Source organism: Pyxicephalus adspersus, chromosome Z (genome assembly GCF_032062135.1).
Source record: "Pyxicephalus adspersus chromosome Z, UCB_Pads_2.0, whole genome shotgun sequence".
NCBI lineage: Eukaryota > Metazoa > Chordata > Amphibia > Anura > Pyxicephalidae > Pyxicephalus > Pyxicephalus adspersus.
In genome coordinates this window covers 9,325,182-9,343,108 of record NC_092871.1, presented here as the reverse complement: position 1 = coordinate 9,343,108, position 17,927 = coordinate 9,325,182, and the positions used below count along the sequence as shown (strand labels likewise).

The window sequence follows — 17,927 nt, the reverse complement described above, 5'->3', positions numbered from 1 at the left end:
TGATAGATTTACTGGAGCTTTCAGTGTGGTGTGATATAAATAAAATCCCCAAGCGAATCTTACTTCATATCACAATCCATCAGAACTAAGATAAAACAAAAAAAGCTGGTTTTCTATTTACTTTACCTCCACCAGAATAAAATATACTTATACCTGCAGAGCCTTCAGTTCTAAAAGTCAGACATCAGTGTTAAACTTCGTGTGTTGGTTGATGTTTGGCCAGCCCCTTTCCTACATTTGCATTCCTATTGGCCAGCGAGCAACCTATTACAGAAAAGGCCCAATAGGTGCAGAGCTTTAACATGTTTCCGTTTTATCCAGCAGTATCAGAGCTTTGCCCATCATGTTGGTTCTTCTTTTAGGCATATCAGTGGTAACCTGCAGGCTTCTGAAAATATGCACACTTCTAGGTGCCTATACTTTCTTTTTTGCTTTTGTACTTTAATCATGAAGGTGTTTTTGTTCTTTTTTTTAAATATATGCAACAGTGAAAAGGTGAAATAAATATATAAAAATGATAGAAGCAGGAAGGAATAAAAATAGGAAAAGGTATCATGACTGGAACTGTGCTAGTCAGCTACAGCCATCCTCAATGATCTTGTCTTTCTTGTCCACACTCCGTCCACGTCCTGTGCAACAAAACATAAATGAGGTCATCAGAAGAACGTGTATAATTTTAGAGATATTATTAATCATGGAGTGATCCTACATGTTACCATATAGTGTTTGGAAATGCCCAAGCTGAGTTGGGCCAATGATAGATCACATCCAATCCCTACCAAACCAAGAGAAACAATCAGAAGGGCAGCATGTGTGTGCCACGTTTTGTGGCTTCTGATTGGTTAACTACTGAAAGGAAAAAAGATCAAACCGACGGGTGAGCACAAAATGCAGATCTGTTAATAAGTATTGGACAGCAGCAATGTAATGGACTAACGGGGCTTGGCAGCTAGGTTACTTTTACTGTCTCTAATGTTATTTAAAAAGATCAGATGATTTTCACACAAGACAATTGGCCGTGCTTCTCTCAAGAGAAAATCACACGTGAGGTTCCCTGACCCTGACTGATTTAATTTATCAGTTGGATGTGTTCCCCATTTTTTTAATGTAATTTTTTCATAAAGACATAAACATAAACAGAATAAAGATTTCACATCAGGATGTACATTTTAGGGAGAACATTAATAGGTCATCATAAGTCAATGGGGGAGGAAACCCCCTGTCAGAGACTGCATAACCCCTGGGGTAATGCGCTGAGCCGTACAGCTTATCCAGCACCGCTTGTTCCCCATTTGAAGTCCCTCACAAATTTTTCTTCTTCCTTTGCAGCAACATTGTGAACCTCCTCCTCTCCACAATCCCTTGCCTTCCCAAAGGGACCCAAGCACAGCTCATTTGCCTGCTTATACCATGTTTCCCCGAAAATAAGACCTACCCCGAAAGTAAGCCCTATTGGCTTCTTCGGAGGGTGTGGTCACGTGGTACACGGAGGGATACCAAGAGGAAGGAGGGAGCATAGAGAGAGCAGGAGATTTCAAAAGCACTGGAGCAAGGGGTGAAGAAATCGCAGGGTTAATTAACCTACAGTACTCTGGTGTGACACTAGCAGAGGTTGGTGGATTCTCTTTTCAAAAGGTCCTTGCTAGTATTTCATTCATTAGCAGCAATGCATATTTATTAATTGATTTTTTTTTTTTGCTTTTACTCAGATTTAACATGTAATTCTATGAGTCACATGTTCATTGTCAGCACATTTTCTTGTTATGTTGCACTCGTTTGCTTATGAAGCTGAAGATGTGTTTTTTTTTTTCATTACTCATTTATGTCAATTCTTATTCATGACTTCTTGTATGTAACAGAAGAACTCTGTGATTTTGACAGGTCACAGGTAACACAGAGGTATCTTTCTATAGCATTGTAATATTGGTTACAGGTTTTGGTAAATACAGATTTTTGTACATGAATAAATATGGATTTTTTGTGAGAAAAATAGGACATCCCCTGAAAATAAGCCCTAATGAGATTTTCAGAGGTAAAATAAATATAAGACACTGTCTTATTTTTGGGGAAACACGGTAGATGCACTTTGTGTGATTGAAACTACCAACAGAGATGTATAACATAAACCACTGCTCTAATATATTCACGTGTGTCATTGGTGTATCCTATATAACTCTGTACTTAAAAAAAAAATATATATATATTTATATATATATATATATATTTTTTTTGTACTCAAAAGGCAAAAAAAATGTAAATCAATTTTATTCTACAAGCTTCTGAACTTACCTGAAAACACTTTTATCATAATGAAGATACCAATCCCCAATGATACAAAACCAATAGCAATAAAAATCCCTGTGTTCCCAAATGGATGTTTTTTCATTGTAAGTTCTGTTGAAATACAAAATAAGTGCGAAAAAGCAAATTAGATACATTTAAGGTTATTTTGGGGAATCCAGAAGGCAAAACTACAATATTTATATATATAAAGCTCTTTATAGGTTGCAACAGGTGTGAAGAACAAACAACAATCTGTTATACTGCTCATTGTTGCCAACATTTCAAATACCTTTTATGTTTTTAATAGCCCTCTAGGGTAACAGACAAAGACACTAAATACACCCCCCACCCCCCCCCGGGTAAAACAATTTCCAGTTCTTGGCATTCAAGGTCTAGCTGTGCCATCATCTCACCTTATTCCACATAGGAACACCAATCAATTATAAAGCAAGTGGAATACTCCCACTGAGGTGATTGTTTAACCTAATAAATGATTTGTAATCCATAAACAAAAATCGCAAATGGAGAGAAACATTCCCTTCACTTTTTGTAAATGCTAAAACTGTTATTGCTCAAGAGATCATCACAACGACCTTCACTGCTTTATATTGTTCCAATGATTGTATTAATTCCAAAGAAATAAAATGAACAATGATGTTCAAGGTGATAAGGGTGTTGTTCACATGGCAGTTTGTGAGAAACCACATGACCCATCCCAAGTGGCAATGGATGAAAAGTCATATGATCATTTCCTTGCTTCTGTACTTTTTATGAGGCGCCATAACTTAACATTTCATAATGACACATAATAAGGACATTTCATAAATGTTAATATTTTGACAATGTTTATTGTCTTTTTTTATATCATCAGTTTGACAATTACAAAAACGGTCTCTACACAACATACATAACTAAAGCAATGTATTATCTTTCCTTCGGAGGGACTTTGTAAAGTACAAAGCCCAGTTAAAGACTTGCATCTTTCATCTCTTTTTAGGCCTATAAAAGATTTCGCTGTTTAAGAAAAGCTTTAAAATACAAAAAAATAAAATCCTTATTCCAGTCTTCAGACTCAAGTGCTCTATGCTGGCAGAGACATCCATCTCCATCCACTTTCATATAAACAGATTTTTGTTTTATTATACCCGACATTTTCTATATTGAGGGTCTGGGGTGTTTGAGCACATTCATGATTCGGTTCCAATAAACTCAAAGCAAGAAAAAGTGGTCATATGGTGCTCTTTACCCCAGGCCATAATGCTTCCGACATGGGTCACATTTCCAAATACTGAGCCCACCCAGGCAACTTCATTTATTTTATAGAGCTGACCTGAATCTGAGCAGTACATCCCTGTAGATGAGGATAAAAATCTGACCTGGATGTTATTAACTCAATCCACATTCACCAAGCAGTAAAATCAAGAAAACATACAAATTTGAATCTGTTTTTCACAATAATAAGGTGGCTCTTGTAAACCAAGAACCTTCTAGACAAATAGCAAAAGAGTTGTAATACAATTTCTAAACAAATGTCTAACCAACAGAGCAGGTTTGCAGTCAGCTTGTGTAAATTGTGGTGACTGAAAATGTACGTCCATTTGCATAACTTAAAAAAAAATACATAATTAAAAAAAATTCCAAAACACATATTATGATATCAAATATAAATATATTTATATAGTTATTCTCAAAAATGTTCTAACATTTTAAGGACTTGTTTGCAAATTAGCCATTTCTGATGATTTCTGAGGTTTAGTAGCAAAGTGGGTGTGAACTATTATGAAACGTAAGAAAATTCTCAAACCAGCCCTTACTCTTCAGTGGTCAATGCTGATTTGAATAACTGCCACTGAATATATGGAATAGCTATTTACATATTTCACATTCTACACATTGCCACCGGTTTGCTTTCATGGTGTTTTTATTTTTTTTTGATTATTGGTCCAGTGATCATATAAACTGTTTGCATCCAGCAATATAACATGATGAAGACCATAAACTGATCTTCATTCTAATATATATTTTATTATAGGTCACATGCAGATAACTTTTCTCTGATTGGTTCAGTAGCAAGCTGGGTATAAACTAATAACATCTGGGGAAACTAAATAGCATCTTAAAAGTCATATGATCATTTCCTTGCTTCTGTACTTTTTATGAGGTGCCATAACTTAACATTTCATAATGACACATAATAAGGACATTTCATAAATGTTGATATTTTGGCAATGTTTATTGTCTTTTTTTACATCATCAGTTTGACAATTACAAAAACGGTCTCAACAAAACATACATAACTAAAGCAATGTATTATCTTTCCTTCGGAGGGATTTTGTAAAGTACAAAGCCCAGTTAGAGACTTGCGTCTTTCATCTCTTTCTAAGCCTATAAAAGGTTTCGCTGTTTAAGAAAAGCTTTAAAATACAAAAAAATTAAACAAAATCCTTATTCCAGTCTTCAGACTCAAGTGCTCTATGCTGGCAGAGACATCCATCTCCACCCACTTTCATATAAACAAATTTTTGTTTTATTTTACCCAACATTTTCTATATTGAGGGTCTGGGGTGTTTGAGCACATTCATGATTTGGTTCCAATAAACTCAAAGCAAGAAAAAGTGGTAACATGGTGCTCTTTACCCCAGGCCATAATGCTTCTGACATGGGTCACATTTCCAAATACTGAGCCCACCCAGGCAACTGTATTTATTTTATAGCGCTGACATATATCTGAGCAGTACATCCTTGAAGATGAGGATAAAAATCTGACCAGAATGTTATTAACTCAATCCACATTCACCAAGATCAAGAAAACATACATTTTTGAATCTGTTTTTCACAATAATAGGGTGGCTCCTGTAAACCAAGAACCTTCTGGACAAATAGTAAAAGAGTTGTAATACAATTTCTAAACACATGTCTAACCAACAGAGCAGGTTTGCAGTCAGCTTGTTTAAGTTGTGGTGACTGAAAATGTACTTCCATTTGCATAACTAAAAAAAAAAATACATATTTAAAAAAAATTCCAAAACACATATTATGATATGAAATATAAAAATATTTATATAGTTATTCTCAAAAATGTTCTAACATTTTAAGGACTTGTATGCAAATTAGCCATTTCTGATTTAGTAGCAAAGTGGGTGTGAACTATTATGAAACGTAAGAAAATTCTCAAACCAGCCCTTACTCTGCAGTGCTCTATGCTGATTTGAATAACTGCCACAAATATGTAATCAAACATTACTGTACATCTGATATACCTTATTCAAATGTACCACACTGTCTGTATTTTTATTAGATAAGTTTTGTTAATTCAATAAGTGTATGATGCACATATAAATAAATGTTTTATGTTTATTGTTAATAAAGCCTTTTCTTGATACTATCTTTCTATTTCTCTTATAACATTTAGGCGTGGCAACTCCACTATTATAAGACAAGAGTTTCCTTTGGCTACCTAACTCTTCTCTTTTCCTGGAGACAATCTATTGCCTTCCAGATCTTGGCTAATAGTCCCCACCCACTTTACTGCTAAACCAATCAGAATGGTTAATCTGCATATGACTGATAAAGTGAGATTCTGGGACATTGCATTTGGCTTAGTGATATATTCTTTGGCCTAATAATTTTAAATATATATGTACTTTATTCTTTAAGTTAAAAGAAAAAACTCATGTTTCATTAGAAAAAATATTTTAGCAGGATTATTTTTTTAAGTCTCCATAATGTGCAGAAGCAGAATGGAAATGGTTTTTCTTGCTGGAACTGTCATAGTTTTAGTATTATAGCTCTTTTACTAATTGTCTAGAAGGTTCCCGTTTTTGCAGGAGCCACATTTTGAGTGTGAAAAAATAGATTATTTTTAGTAGTTGGAAAATGTATGGATACTGTGCATGTTGGTGTTTGAAAATATACTCATGCATTTAAATAGTTAGTTCTGCCAGCATAGTGTACTGCAGGTCCATAATGTTTAATGGTCTTAGGTATTTTCAATTTTCATGAATTTGGTCATGTCTGCTATTACACAGCAATATGACTTTAAAATGTTAAATCCCAGGAGAATGCTCTCAGTTTGGATGTTATATATTTAAACTTTCATATCCCTTTATATGTTGAGAAATTGAATATCCACTTAACGACTCTGACCTTCAGTCTTTATCAATTTCTAACCCCAAATCCTTCAGAATGTGCAACTGATTCTTAAATATCAGAGAAATACCTTAACAGACTTTGTGTCATGCTCTGTGCTATCAGGGCTATCTGTAAACCATGTAAAGAAGCCACAATGCAACATATAATTAAACATCTATCTCTTTCACACTGAAACCGTGGCTCCTGTGGGGGAAAAAAAAGAACCTTCTAAACAGTAAGTAAAAGAGCTCTAATACACTTTCCTAACAATCTCTAGCAAAATTGCCAATTCCCGTCAGCTACTGCACATTATTGAGGTTAAAATATTGTTTATAACATAGAACATAAATACAAACTTTTACCTTTAACGATAAAATAAGACTTTAAATGATTATGATATCAGGTTGCCACAAAACTAAATTGAAAAAAAAAAGTGAAGGGGGTCTGAATACTTTCAAAAACTAATATTTTCCTTTGGCTACCTAACTCTTCTCTTTACCTGGAGACAATCTATTGCCTTCCAGATCTTGGCTAATAGTTCCCGCCCACTTTACTGCTAAACCAATCAGAATGGTTAATCTGCATATGACTGATAAAGTAAGATTCTGGGACATTGCATTTGACTTAGTGATATATTATTTAGCCTAATATTTTTAAATTTATATGTACTTTATTCTTTAAGTTAAAAGAAAAAACTTATGTTTCATTAGAAAAAAATATTTTAGCAGGACTTTTTTTTAAGTCTCCATAATGTGCAGAAGCAGAATGGAAATGGTTTTGTCTTGCTGGAAAGTTCACAGCTTTAGTATTATAGCTCTTTTACTAATTGTCTAGAAGGTTCCTGTTTTTTGCAGGAGCCACATTTTGAGTGTGAAAAAATAGATTATTTGTAGTAGTTGGAAAATGTATGAATACTGTGCATGTTGGTGTTTGAAAATATACTCATGCGTTTTAATAGTCAGTTCTGTCAGCATAGTGTACTGCAGGTGCATAGTGTTTAATGGTGTTAGGTTTTTTCAGGTTTCATGAGATTGCTTCTTGGCCTTTTGGCGAAGATCCTTCATTGGATTTTTGCTGGAAGAAGGACCTTAAGTAATTCACCAGTCAGTCTCGGCCTGACTAGGTTCCCGAGGGTTCCTAGTCTGCAGGTATTTGGTGAAAAAGGGGGAGGAGCGATCAACTCACTAGCTTGCTAGGTGAGCATTGGATGTCGATTTGCATATTGTTTCGATGCAAATAGGTGAGCATGGCTAAGCCCATGATGAATCCGGATGGATGGATTAGTGGATCCCATAACTAATCCCGGAGCGGAGGAGGATAAAGTTCTGGACTACGCACGTATCCAGAGTGCAGTGCAGTTTTTTTTCAGAAGGGAAGGAGAATCAGATCAACTGAAGTATTTGGTGGAGGAGGTATTTATGAAATTATGCGGAATCCAAAGGAGAGAGATCATTGCTCTCTATGAGTTTCCCAGGAGATGTGAGTATGACATAGTGTTTACAACGGATGCAATTTTGAATGACTTTCTAAGTTGTTGAGAGAAAAAGAAGAATGTTGTAAACGTAAAAGGAATTAAAATGATCAGACACCAGGAGGAAGAGACTATTCTAGTAGTAAGGATGTTTTCACCCTACATACCGTTGTACGAAATTGTTAATTTTTTGAAAGCGTACGGAGTTTCTGGAAAAGTATTAGGAAAGGTGCTGAATAATTGGGGAATATGGACTGGAAAGTGGCGATTTTCTGTTAAATTCCAGAAAGGAAAGAAACCACCGGCAAAGTTTAAACTGGGCAAAGTAAATGGTGAACTTTTTTTTTCAAGGGATGGAGAGTTTTTGTAGAAGTTGTAAGGAATATGGACACATGAAAGATGATTGTATGAAGCAAGGATGTAAGTCCTATGGTAAAGAAGATCATGATTATTCTAAATGTCCAGTAAGGAAGAAATGTAATTTGTGTTTGAGTACTGATCATTTGTATGCAACTTGTCCCAAACGTAAAAAGGAAAGAGAGGTTGAGCAGAAAGCAAATAAATGAGTTGAATGTACCATTTTGTGGATAGTAGTTTTTCAAACAGTGGGAAATGACTTCAAAACTTTTTTGATGTGGTATGCTACTATAGAGAGACTCCACGTCAATGGTTACTAGTAGTGATCTTGGTGGAATACAGAGGTTTGGGGTGTATCTGAGTAATTCTATTGTATCTTTTAAAAATTGATTATGAACTATGGAAATATGTAATCAAACATTACTGTACATCTGATATACCTTATTCAAATGTACCACAATGTCTGTATATTTAATAGATAATTTCTGTTAATTCAGTAAGTGTATGATGCACATAAAAATAAATGTTTTATGTTTATTGTTAATAAAGCCTTTTCTTAGTACCATCTTTCTATTTGTCTTACAACATTTAGGCGTGGCAACTCCACTATTATAAGACAAGAGTTTCCTTTGGCTACCAAACTCTTCTCTTTACCTGGAGACAATCTATTGCCTTCCAGAGCTTGGCTAATAGTCCCCGCCCACTTTACTGCTAAACCAATCAGAATGGTTAATCTGCATATGACTGATAAAGTGAGATTCTGGGACATTGCATTTGGCTTAGTGAAATATTCTTTGGCCTAGTAATTTTAAATATATATGTACTTTATTCTTTAAGTTAAAAGAAAAAACTTATGTTTCATTAGAAAAAATAATTTAGCAGGATTTTTTTTTAAGTCTCCATAATGTGCAGAAGCAGAATGGAAATGGTTTTGTCTTGCTGGAAAGGGCACAGCTTTAGTATTATAGCTCTTTTACTAATTGTCTAGAAGGTTCCTGTTTTTACAGGAGCCACATTTTGAGTGTGAAAAAATAGATCATTTGTAGTAGTTGGAAAATGTATGGATACTGTGTATTTAAATAGTCTGTTCTGCCAGCATAGTGTACTGCAGATCCATAGTGTTTAACGGTCTTAGGTATTTTCAATTTTCATGAATTTGGTCATGTCTGCTATTACACAGCAATATGACTTTAAAATGTTAAATCCTAGGAGAAGGCTCTCAGTTTGGATGTTATATCCTTAAACTTTCATATCCCTTTATATGTTGAGAAATTGAATATCCACTCAACGACTCTGACCTTCAGTCTTTATTAAACTCTAACCCCAAATCCTTCAAAATGTGCAACTGATTCTTAAATATCAGAGAAATACCTTAACAGACTTTGTGTCATGCTCTATGCTAGCAGGACTATCTGTAAACCACGTAAAGAAGCCACAATGCAACATATAATTAAACATCTATCTCTTTCACACTGAAACCGTGGCTCCTGTGGGGGAAAAAAAAAGAACCTTCTAAACAGTTAGTAAAAGAGCTAGAATACACTTTCCTAACAATCTCTAGCAAAATTGCAAATTCCCGTCAGCTACTTCACATTATTGAGGTTAAAATATTGTTTATCACATAGAACATAAATACAAACTTTTACCTTTAACGATAAAATAAGACTTTAAATGATTATATCAGATTGCCACAAAACTAAATTGAAAAAAAAAGTGAAGGGGGTCTGAATACTTTCAAAAACTAATATATATAAAGATGAAACTCCTTTCTGAGTTTAAACATTTAAAAGTTAAAAGCTTCCCAATTCCCTAGATATATATTCGCTTAGGAAGGCACACATCTAGTGCCCATTGCTACACCTTGCACTTGCAAGTAGTGATTGTGTTTTTTAGATAAAGATATTTCTAGTCAGTATGTACCTTAGGAGAGAGATGATAAATGAGTTGAATGTATCATTTTGTGGATAGTAGTTTTTCAAACAGTGGGAAATGACTTCAAAACCTTTTTGATGTGGTATGCTACTATATAGAGACTCCATGTCAATGGTTACTAGTAGTGATCTTGGTGGAATACAAAGGTTTGAGGTGTATCTGAGTAATTCTATTTTATCTTTTAAAAATTGATTATGAACTATGAAAATATGTAATCAAACATTACTGTACATTTGATATACCTTATTCAAATGTACCACACTGTCTGTATTTTTATTAGATAAGTTTTAATATAAATAAATGTTTTATGTTTATTGTCAATAAAGCCTTTTCTTGATACTATCTTTCTATTTGTCTTATAACATTTAGGCGTGGCAACCCCACTATTATAAGACAAGAGTTTCCTTTGGCTAACTAACTCTTCTCTTTACCTGGAGACAATCTATTGCCTTCCAGATCTTGGCTAATAGTTCCCGCCCACTTTACTGCTAAACCAATCAGAATGGTTAATCTGCCTATGACTGATAAAGTAAGATTCTGGGACATTGCATGTTGCTTAGTGATATATTCCTTGGCCTATTTATTTTAAATATATAAGTACTTTATACTTTAAGTTAAAAGAAAAAACTTATGTTTCATTAGAAAAAATATTTTAGCAGGATTGTTTTTTTTTTGTCTCCATAATGTGCAGAAGCAGAATGGAAATGGTATGTTTTGCTGGAAAGTTCACAACTTTAGTATTATAGCTCTTTTACTAATTGTCTAGAAGGTTCCCGTTTTCACAGGAGCCACATTTTCAGTGTGGAAAGATAGATCATTTGTAGTAGTTGGAAAATGTATGGCCACTGTGCATGTTGGTGTTTGAAAATATACTCATGCATTTAAATAGTCAGTTCTGCCAGTATAGTGTGCTGCAGGTCCACAGTGTTTAATGGTCTTATGTATTGTCAATTTTCATGAATTTGGTCATGTCTGCTATTACACAGCAATATGACTTTAAAATGTTAGATCCCAGGAGAATGCTCTCAGTTTAGATGTTATATATTTAAACTTTCATATCCCTTTATATGTTAGGAAATGAGCTGATCAGTCCTCACTTGGCAGAGCTCTGTGCTGGCAGATTACAATGGCAGATAATATGTTTTTAGGGATTTACACCTACGCATTCATTGATTCATAGAATGTAGGTTACCTCATTAACTGTTTTTTTTTTACTATTTTAAACCTTAATATCAATGATCCTGTAACAAAAACTTTGTGAGACTAAAAAAGTGAAAGTGCAAAAACACTACACAAAACACTGTGCACTATGGTTCTTTTATGGCCTTTCTCTAAATAGGAAGGGCCACTTCAAATCCAGATTAAGGATCAAACCCTTTTATCACTTTACACTCATCTGTTCTTAGAAAGCAATCTATTCCATTGTAGACATTTAGAAATTGAATATCAACTCAACGGCTCTGACCTTCAGTCTTTATCAATCTCTAACCCCAAAACCTTTCAAATGTGCAACTGAATCTTAAATATCAGAGAAATACCTTAACAAACTTTGTATCATGCTCTATGCTAGCAGGACTATCTGTAAACCATGTAAAGAAGCCACAATTCCACATATTATTATACATCTATCTCTTTCACACTGAAACCGTGGCTCCTGTGGGGGGAAAAAGAACCTTCTAAACAGTAAAAGAGCTATAATACACTTTCCTAACAATCTCTAGCAAAATTGCCAATTCCAGTCAGCTACTGCACATTATAGAGATTAAAATATTGTTTTTAACGAAGAACATAAATACAAACTTTTACCTTTAACGATAAAATAAGACTTTAAATGATTGTGATATCAGGTTGCCACAACGCTAAATTGAAAAAAAAAATTGAAGGGGGTCTGAATACTTTCAATACCTAATATATATAAAGATGAAACACCTTTCTGAGTTTAAACATTTAAAAGTTAAAAGCTTCCCAATTCCCTAGATATATATTCACATAGGAAGGCACACATCTAGTGCCTTTTGCTACACCTTGCACTTGCAAGTAGTGATTGTGTTTTTTAAGATAAAGATATTTCTAGTCAGTATGTACCTTAGGAGAGAGACAATTTTAAATATATATGTACTTTATTCTTTAAGTTAAAAGGAAAAACTTATGTTTCATTAGAAAAAAATAATTTAGCAGGTCTTTTTTTTTTTTTTTTAAGTCTCCATAATGTGCAGAAGCAGAATGGAAATGGTATTTTTTGCTGGAAGGTTCACAGCTTTGGTATCATAGCTCTTTTACTAATTGTTTAGAAGGTTCTTGTTTTCACAGGAGCCACTTTTTCAGTGTGAAAAAATAGATCATTTGTATTAGTTAGAAAATATACTCATGCATTTAAGTAGTCAGTTCTGCCAGTATAGTGTACTGCAGGTCCATAGTGTTTAATGGTCTTAGGTTTTTTCAATTTTCATGAATTTGGTCATGTCTGCTATTACACAGCATTATACCTTTTAAATGTTAAATCCTAGGAGAATGCTCTCACATTAAGTCTCCATAATGTGCAGAAGCAGAATGGAAATGGTTATTTTTTTGCTGGAAAGTTCATAGCTTTAGTATTATAGCTCTTTTACTAATTGTCTAGAAGGTTCCTGTTTTTACAGGAGCCACATGTTCAGTGTGAAATAATAGATCATTTGTAGTAGGTGGAAAATGTATGGCTACTGTGCATGTTGGTGTTTGAAAATATGCTCTATATACTATACTATATATGCATTTGAATAGTCAGTTCTGCCAGTATAGTGTACTGCAGGTCCATAGTGTTTAATGGTCTTAGGTTTCTTCAATTTTCATGAATTTGCTCATGTCTGCTATTACACAGCATTATACCTTTTAAATGTTAAATCCTAGGAGAATGCTCTCACTTTGGATGTTATATATTTAAACTTTCATATCCCTTTATATGTTAGGAAAAGAGAATTTTAAATATATATGTACTTTATTCTTTAAGTTAAAAGGAAAAACTTATGTTTCATTAGAAAAAAATAATTTAGCAGGTCTTTTTTTTTTTTTAAGTCTCCATAATGTGCAGAAGCAGAATGGAAATGGTATTTTTTGCTGGAAAGTTCACAGCTTTGGTATCATAGCTCTTTTACTAATTGTCTAGAAGGTTCTTGTTTTCACAGGAGCCACATTTTCAGTGTGAAAAAATAGTTCATTTGTATTAGTTAGAAAATATACTCATGCATTTAAATAGTCAGTTCTGCCAGTATAGTGTACTGCAGGTCCATAGTGTTTAATGGTCTTAGGTATTTTTAATTTTCATGAATTTGGTCATGTCTGCTATTACACAGCAATATGACTTTAAAATGTTAAATCCCAGGAAAATGCTCTCACTTTGGATGTTATATATTTAAACTTTCATATCCCTTTATATGTTAGGAAAAGAGTTGATCAGTCCTCACTTGGCAGAGCTCTGTGAGATACGTCGGAGAACCCGGGTGATCCAGCAAACTTGGAATTGATTTCTTAAAAGTGATTTGCTATTTGTTAACAAATGTTTACAATCCTGGGTGGGATCCATTCCAGGTTTGCTGAATCACCCAGGTTCACTGATGAAAGTGTATCTTCTCCAGTCTTTAAGAGCTTTATTAAATCAGGCCCAATGTGTGAAAGTGTGCAGTAGGTAATTGAAGTATTTTGATCCTGGCTGTGAAGAAATGAGCATCTTCTTTCACACTGAAACCGTGGCTCCTGTGGGGGAAAAAAAAGAACCTTCTAAACAGTTAGTAAAAGAGCTATAATACACTTTCCTAACAATCTCTAGCAAAATTGCCAATTCCAGTCAGCTACTGCACACTATAGAGGTTAAAATATTGTTTTTGACATAGAACATAAATACAAACTTTTACCTTTAATGATAAAATAAGACTTTAAATGATTGTGATATCAGGTTGCCACAAAACTAAATTGAAAAAGAAGTGAAGGGGGTCCGAATACTTTCAAAAACTAATATATATAATGATGAAACACCTTTCTGATTTTAATCATTTAAAATTTAAAAGCTTCCCAATTCCCTAGATATATATTCCCTTAGGAAGGCACACATCTAGTTCCCATTGCTACACCTTGCACTTGCAAGTAGTGATTGTGTTTTTTAAGATAAAGATATTTCTAGTCAGTATGTACCTTAGGAGAGAGACGATAAATAGATCTTGGCTAATAGTCCCCGCCCACTTTACTGCTAAACCAATCAGAATGGTTAATCTGCATATGACTGATAAAGTAAGATTCTGGGACATTGCCTTTTGCTTAGTGATATATTCTTTGGCCTAATATTTTTAAATATATATGTACTTTATTCTTTAAGTTAAAAGAAAAACTTATGTTTAATTAGAATAAAATATTTTAGCAGGACATTTTTTAAGTCTCCATAATGTGCAGAAGCAGAATGGAAATGGTTTTGTCTTGCTGGAAAGGTCACAGCTTTAGTATCATAGCTCTTTTACTAATTGTCTAGAAGGTTCCTGTTTTCACAGGAGCCACATTATCAGTGTGAAAAAATAGATCATTTGTAGTAGTTGGAAAATGTATGGATACTGTGCATGTTGGTGTTTGAAAATATACTCATGCATTTAAATAGTCAGTTCTGCCAGCATAGTGTACTGTAGGTCCATAGTGTTTAATGGTCTTAAGTTTTTTCAAGCCTTTTCTTGATACTATCTTTCTATTTGTCTTACAACATTTAGGCATGGCAACCCCACTATTATAAGACAAGAGTTTCCTTTGGCTACCTAACTCTTCTCTTTACCTGGAGACAATCTATTGCCTTCCAGATCTTGGCTAATAGGTCCCGCCCACTTTACTGCTAAACCAATCAGAATGGTTCATCTGCATATGACTGATAAAGTAAGATTCTAGGACATCGCATTTGGCTTAGTGATATATTCTTTGGCCTAATAATTTTAAATATATATGTACTTTATTCTTTAAGTTAAAACAAAAACTTATGTTTCATTAGAAAAAAATATTTTAGCAGGACTTTTTTTTTTTTTTTGTTGTCTCCATAATGTGCCGAAGCAGAATGGAAATGGTATGTTTTGCTGGAAAGTTCACAGCTTTAGTGTTATAGCTCTTTTACTAATTGTCTAGAAGGTTCCTGTTTTCACAGGAGCCACATTTTCAGTGTGGAAAGATAGATCATTTGTAGTAGTTGGAAAATGTATGAATACTGTGCATGTTGGTGTTTGAAAATATACGCTACTCATGCATTTAAATAGTCAGTTCTGCCAGTATAGTGTACTGCAGGTCCATACTGTTTAAAGGTCTTAAGTTTTTTCAATTTTCATGAATTTGGTCATGTCTGCTATTACACAGCAATATGACTTTAAAATGTTAAATCCCAGGAGAATGCTCTCAGTTTAGATGTTATATATTTAAACTTTCATATCCCTTTATATGTTAGGAAAAGAGCTGATCAGTCCTCACTTGGCAGAGCTCTGTGCTGGCAGATTACAATGGCAGCTAATATGTTTTAAGGGACTAACTCCTACGCACTCATTGATTCATAGAACTTAGATTACCTCATTAACTGATTTTTCACTATTTTAAACCTTAATATCAATGATCCTGTAACAAAAACTCGGGTGAGACTAAAAAAGTGAAAGTGCAAAAACACTCCACAAAACACTGTGCACTATGCTTCTTTTAGGGTCTTTCTCTAAATAGGAAGGGCCACTTCAAATCCAGATTAAGGATCAAACCCTTTTATTACTTTACACTCATCTGTTCTTAGAAAGCAATCTATTCGATTGTAGACTTTTAGAAATTGAATATCCACTCAAGTGCTCTGACCTTCAGTCTTTATCAATCTCTGACCCCAAACTCTTTAAAATGTGCAACTGAATCTTAAATTTTAGAGAAATACTTTAACGGACTTTGTGTCATGCTCTATGCTAGCAGGACTGTCTGTAAACCATGTAAAGAAGCCAAATTCCACATATTATTAATCATCTATCTCTTTCACACTGAAACCGTGGCTCCTGTGGGGGGAAAAAAAGAACCTTCTAAACAATTAGTAAAAGAGCTATAATAAACATTCCTAACAATCTCTAGCAAAATTGCCCATTCCAGTCAGCTACTGCACACTATAGACGTTAAAATATTGTTTTTGACATAGAACATAAATACAAACTTTTACCTTTAATGATAAAAAAAGACTTTAAATGATTATGATATCAGGTTGCCACAAAACTAAATTGAAAAAGAAGTGAAGGGGGTCCGAATACTTTCAAAAACTAATATATATATTGATGAAACACCTTTCTGATTTTAATCATTTAAAATTTAAAAGCTTCCCAATTCCCTAGATATATATTCGCATAGGAAGGCACACATCTAGTGCCCATTGCTACACCTTGCACTTGCAAGTAGTGATTGTGTTTTTTATGTTTCATTGAAAAAAAAATAATTTAGCAGGACTTTTTTTTAAGTCTCCATAATGTGCAGAAGCAGAATGGAAATGGTATTTTTTGCTGGAAAGTTCCCAGCTTTAGTATTATAGCTCTTTTATTAATTGTCTAGAAGGTTCCTGATTTCACAGGAGCCACATTTTCAGTGTGAAAAAATAGATAATTTGTAGTAGTTGGAAAATGTATGGCTACTGTGCATGTTGGTGTTTGAAAATATACTCATGCATTTAAATAGTCAGTTCTGCCAGCATAGTGCACTGCAGGTCTATAGTGTTTAATGGTCTTAGGTTTTTTCAGGTTTCATGAGATCACTTCTTGGCCTTTTGGCGAAGATCCTTCATTGGATTTTTGCTGGAAGGAGGACCTTAAATAATTCGCCAGTCTCGGCCTGACTAGGTTCCCAAGGGTTCCTAGTCTGCAGCTATTGGGGTCTACGCCGATTGAAAAAGGGGGAGGAGCGATCAACTCACTAGCTTGCTAGGTGAGCATTGGATGTCGATTTGCATATTGTTTTGATATTGTTTTGATGCAAATAGGTGAGCATGGCTAAGCCCATGATGAAGCCGGATGATTGGATGGATGGATTAGTGGATCCCATAACTAATCCTGGAGCAGAGGAGGATAAAGTTCCAGACTACGCAGGTATCCAGAATGCAGTGCGTTTTTTTTTCAGAAGGGAAGGAGAATCTGATCAACTTAAGTATTTGGTGGAGGAGGTTTTGATGAAATTATGCGGAATCCAAGGGAGCGAGATCATCGCTCTCTATGAGATTCCCAGGAGATGTGAGTATGACCTAGTGTTTACAATGGATGCAATATTGAATGACTTTCTAAGTTGTTGAGAGAAACAGAAGAATGATCAGACACCAGGAGGAAGAGACTATTCTAGTAGTAAGGATGTTTTCACCTTACATACCGTTGGAGGAAATTGTTAATTTTTTGAAAGTGTACGGAGTTTGTGGAAAAGTATTAGGAAAGGTGATGAATAATTGGGGGATATGGACTGGAAAGTGGCGATTTTATGTTAAATTCCAGAAAGGAAAGAAACCACCGGCAAAGTTTAAACTAGGCAAAGTAAATGGTGAACTTTTTTTTCAAGGGATGGAGAGTTTTTGTAGAAGTTGTAAGGAATATGGACACATGAAAGATGATTGTATGAAGCAAGGATGTAAGTCCTGTGGTAAAGAAGATCATGATTATTCTAAATGTTCAGTAAGGAAGAAATGTAATTTGTGTTTGAGTACTGATCATTTGTATGCAACTTGTCCCAAACGTAAAAAGGAAAGAGAGGTTGAGCAGAAAGCAAA

General features: G+C 34.4%; 12 non-coding genes across 12 annotated transcripts; 10 read left to right on the top strand and 2 right to left on the bottom strand.

Moving 5' to 3' along the window:
• Nucleotides 1-3,744: 3,744 nt before the first annotated feature.
• Nucleotides 3,745-3,801, bottom strand: LOC140344687 (U7 small nuclear RNA). Its single transcript, XR_011923648.1, has one exon. It is a non-coding gene; the product is annotated as a U7 small nuclear RNA (small nuclear RNA).
• A 1,327-nt stretch (nt 3,802-5,128) lies between these two features.
• On the bottom strand, nt 5,129-5,185 carry LOC140344690 (U7 small nuclear RNA). The gene has a single exon (XR_011923650.1). It is a non-coding gene; the product is annotated as a U7 small nuclear RNA (small nuclear RNA).
• Nucleotides 5,186-6,060: 875 nt separating this feature from the next.
• LOC140344685 (U7 small nuclear RNA) lies at nt 6,061-6,118 on the top strand. The gene has a single exon (XR_011923647.1). It is a non-coding gene; the product is annotated as a U7 small nuclear RNA (small nuclear RNA).
• A 1,099-nt stretch (nt 6,119-7,217) lies between these two features.
• On the top strand, nt 7,218-7,276 carry LOC140344682 (U7 small nuclear RNA). Its single transcript, XR_011923644.1, has one exon. It is a non-coding gene; the product is annotated as a U7 small nuclear RNA (small nuclear RNA).
• Nucleotides 7,277-9,199: 1,923 nt separating this feature from the next.
• LOC140344681 (U7 small nuclear RNA) lies at nt 9,200-9,257 on the top strand. Its single transcript, XR_011923643.1, has one exon. It is a non-coding gene; the product is annotated as a U7 small nuclear RNA (small nuclear RNA).
• Nucleotides 9,258-10,909: 1,652 nt separating this feature from the next.
• LOC140344688 (U7 small nuclear RNA) lies at nt 10,910-10,967 on the top strand. The gene has a single exon (XR_011923649.1). It is a non-coding gene; the product is annotated as a U7 small nuclear RNA (small nuclear RNA).
• Nucleotides 10,968-12,434: 1,467 nt separating this feature from the next.
• Nucleotides 12,435-12,492, top strand: LOC140344692 (U7 small nuclear RNA). The gene has a single exon (XR_011923652.1). It is a non-coding gene; the product is annotated as a U7 small nuclear RNA (small nuclear RNA).
• Nucleotides 12,493-12,763: 271 nt separating this feature from the next.
• Nucleotides 12,764-12,821, top strand: LOC140344680 (U7 small nuclear RNA). Its single transcript, XR_011923642.1, has one exon. It is a non-coding gene; the product is annotated as a U7 small nuclear RNA (small nuclear RNA).
• Nucleotides 12,822-13,285: 464 nt separating this feature from the next.
• Nucleotides 13,286-13,343, top strand: LOC140344691 (U7 small nuclear RNA). Its single transcript, XR_011923651.1, has one exon. It is a non-coding gene; the product is annotated as a U7 small nuclear RNA (small nuclear RNA).
• Nucleotides 13,344-14,638: 1,295 nt separating this feature from the next.
• On the top strand, nt 14,639-14,696 carry LOC140344684 (U7 small nuclear RNA). The gene has a single exon (XR_011923646.1). It is a non-coding gene; the product is annotated as a U7 small nuclear RNA (small nuclear RNA).
• Nucleotides 14,697-15,270: 574 nt separating this feature from the next.
• Nucleotides 15,271-15,328, top strand: LOC140344679 (U7 small nuclear RNA). Its single transcript, XR_011923641.1, has one exon. It is a non-coding gene; the product is annotated as a U7 small nuclear RNA (small nuclear RNA).
• A 1,373-nt stretch (nt 15,329-16,701) lies between these two features.
• Nucleotides 16,702-16,759, top strand: LOC140344683 (U7 small nuclear RNA). Its single transcript, XR_011923645.1, has one exon. It is a non-coding gene; the product is annotated as a U7 small nuclear RNA (small nuclear RNA).
• Nucleotides 16,760-17,927: the final 1,168 nt, after the last annotated feature.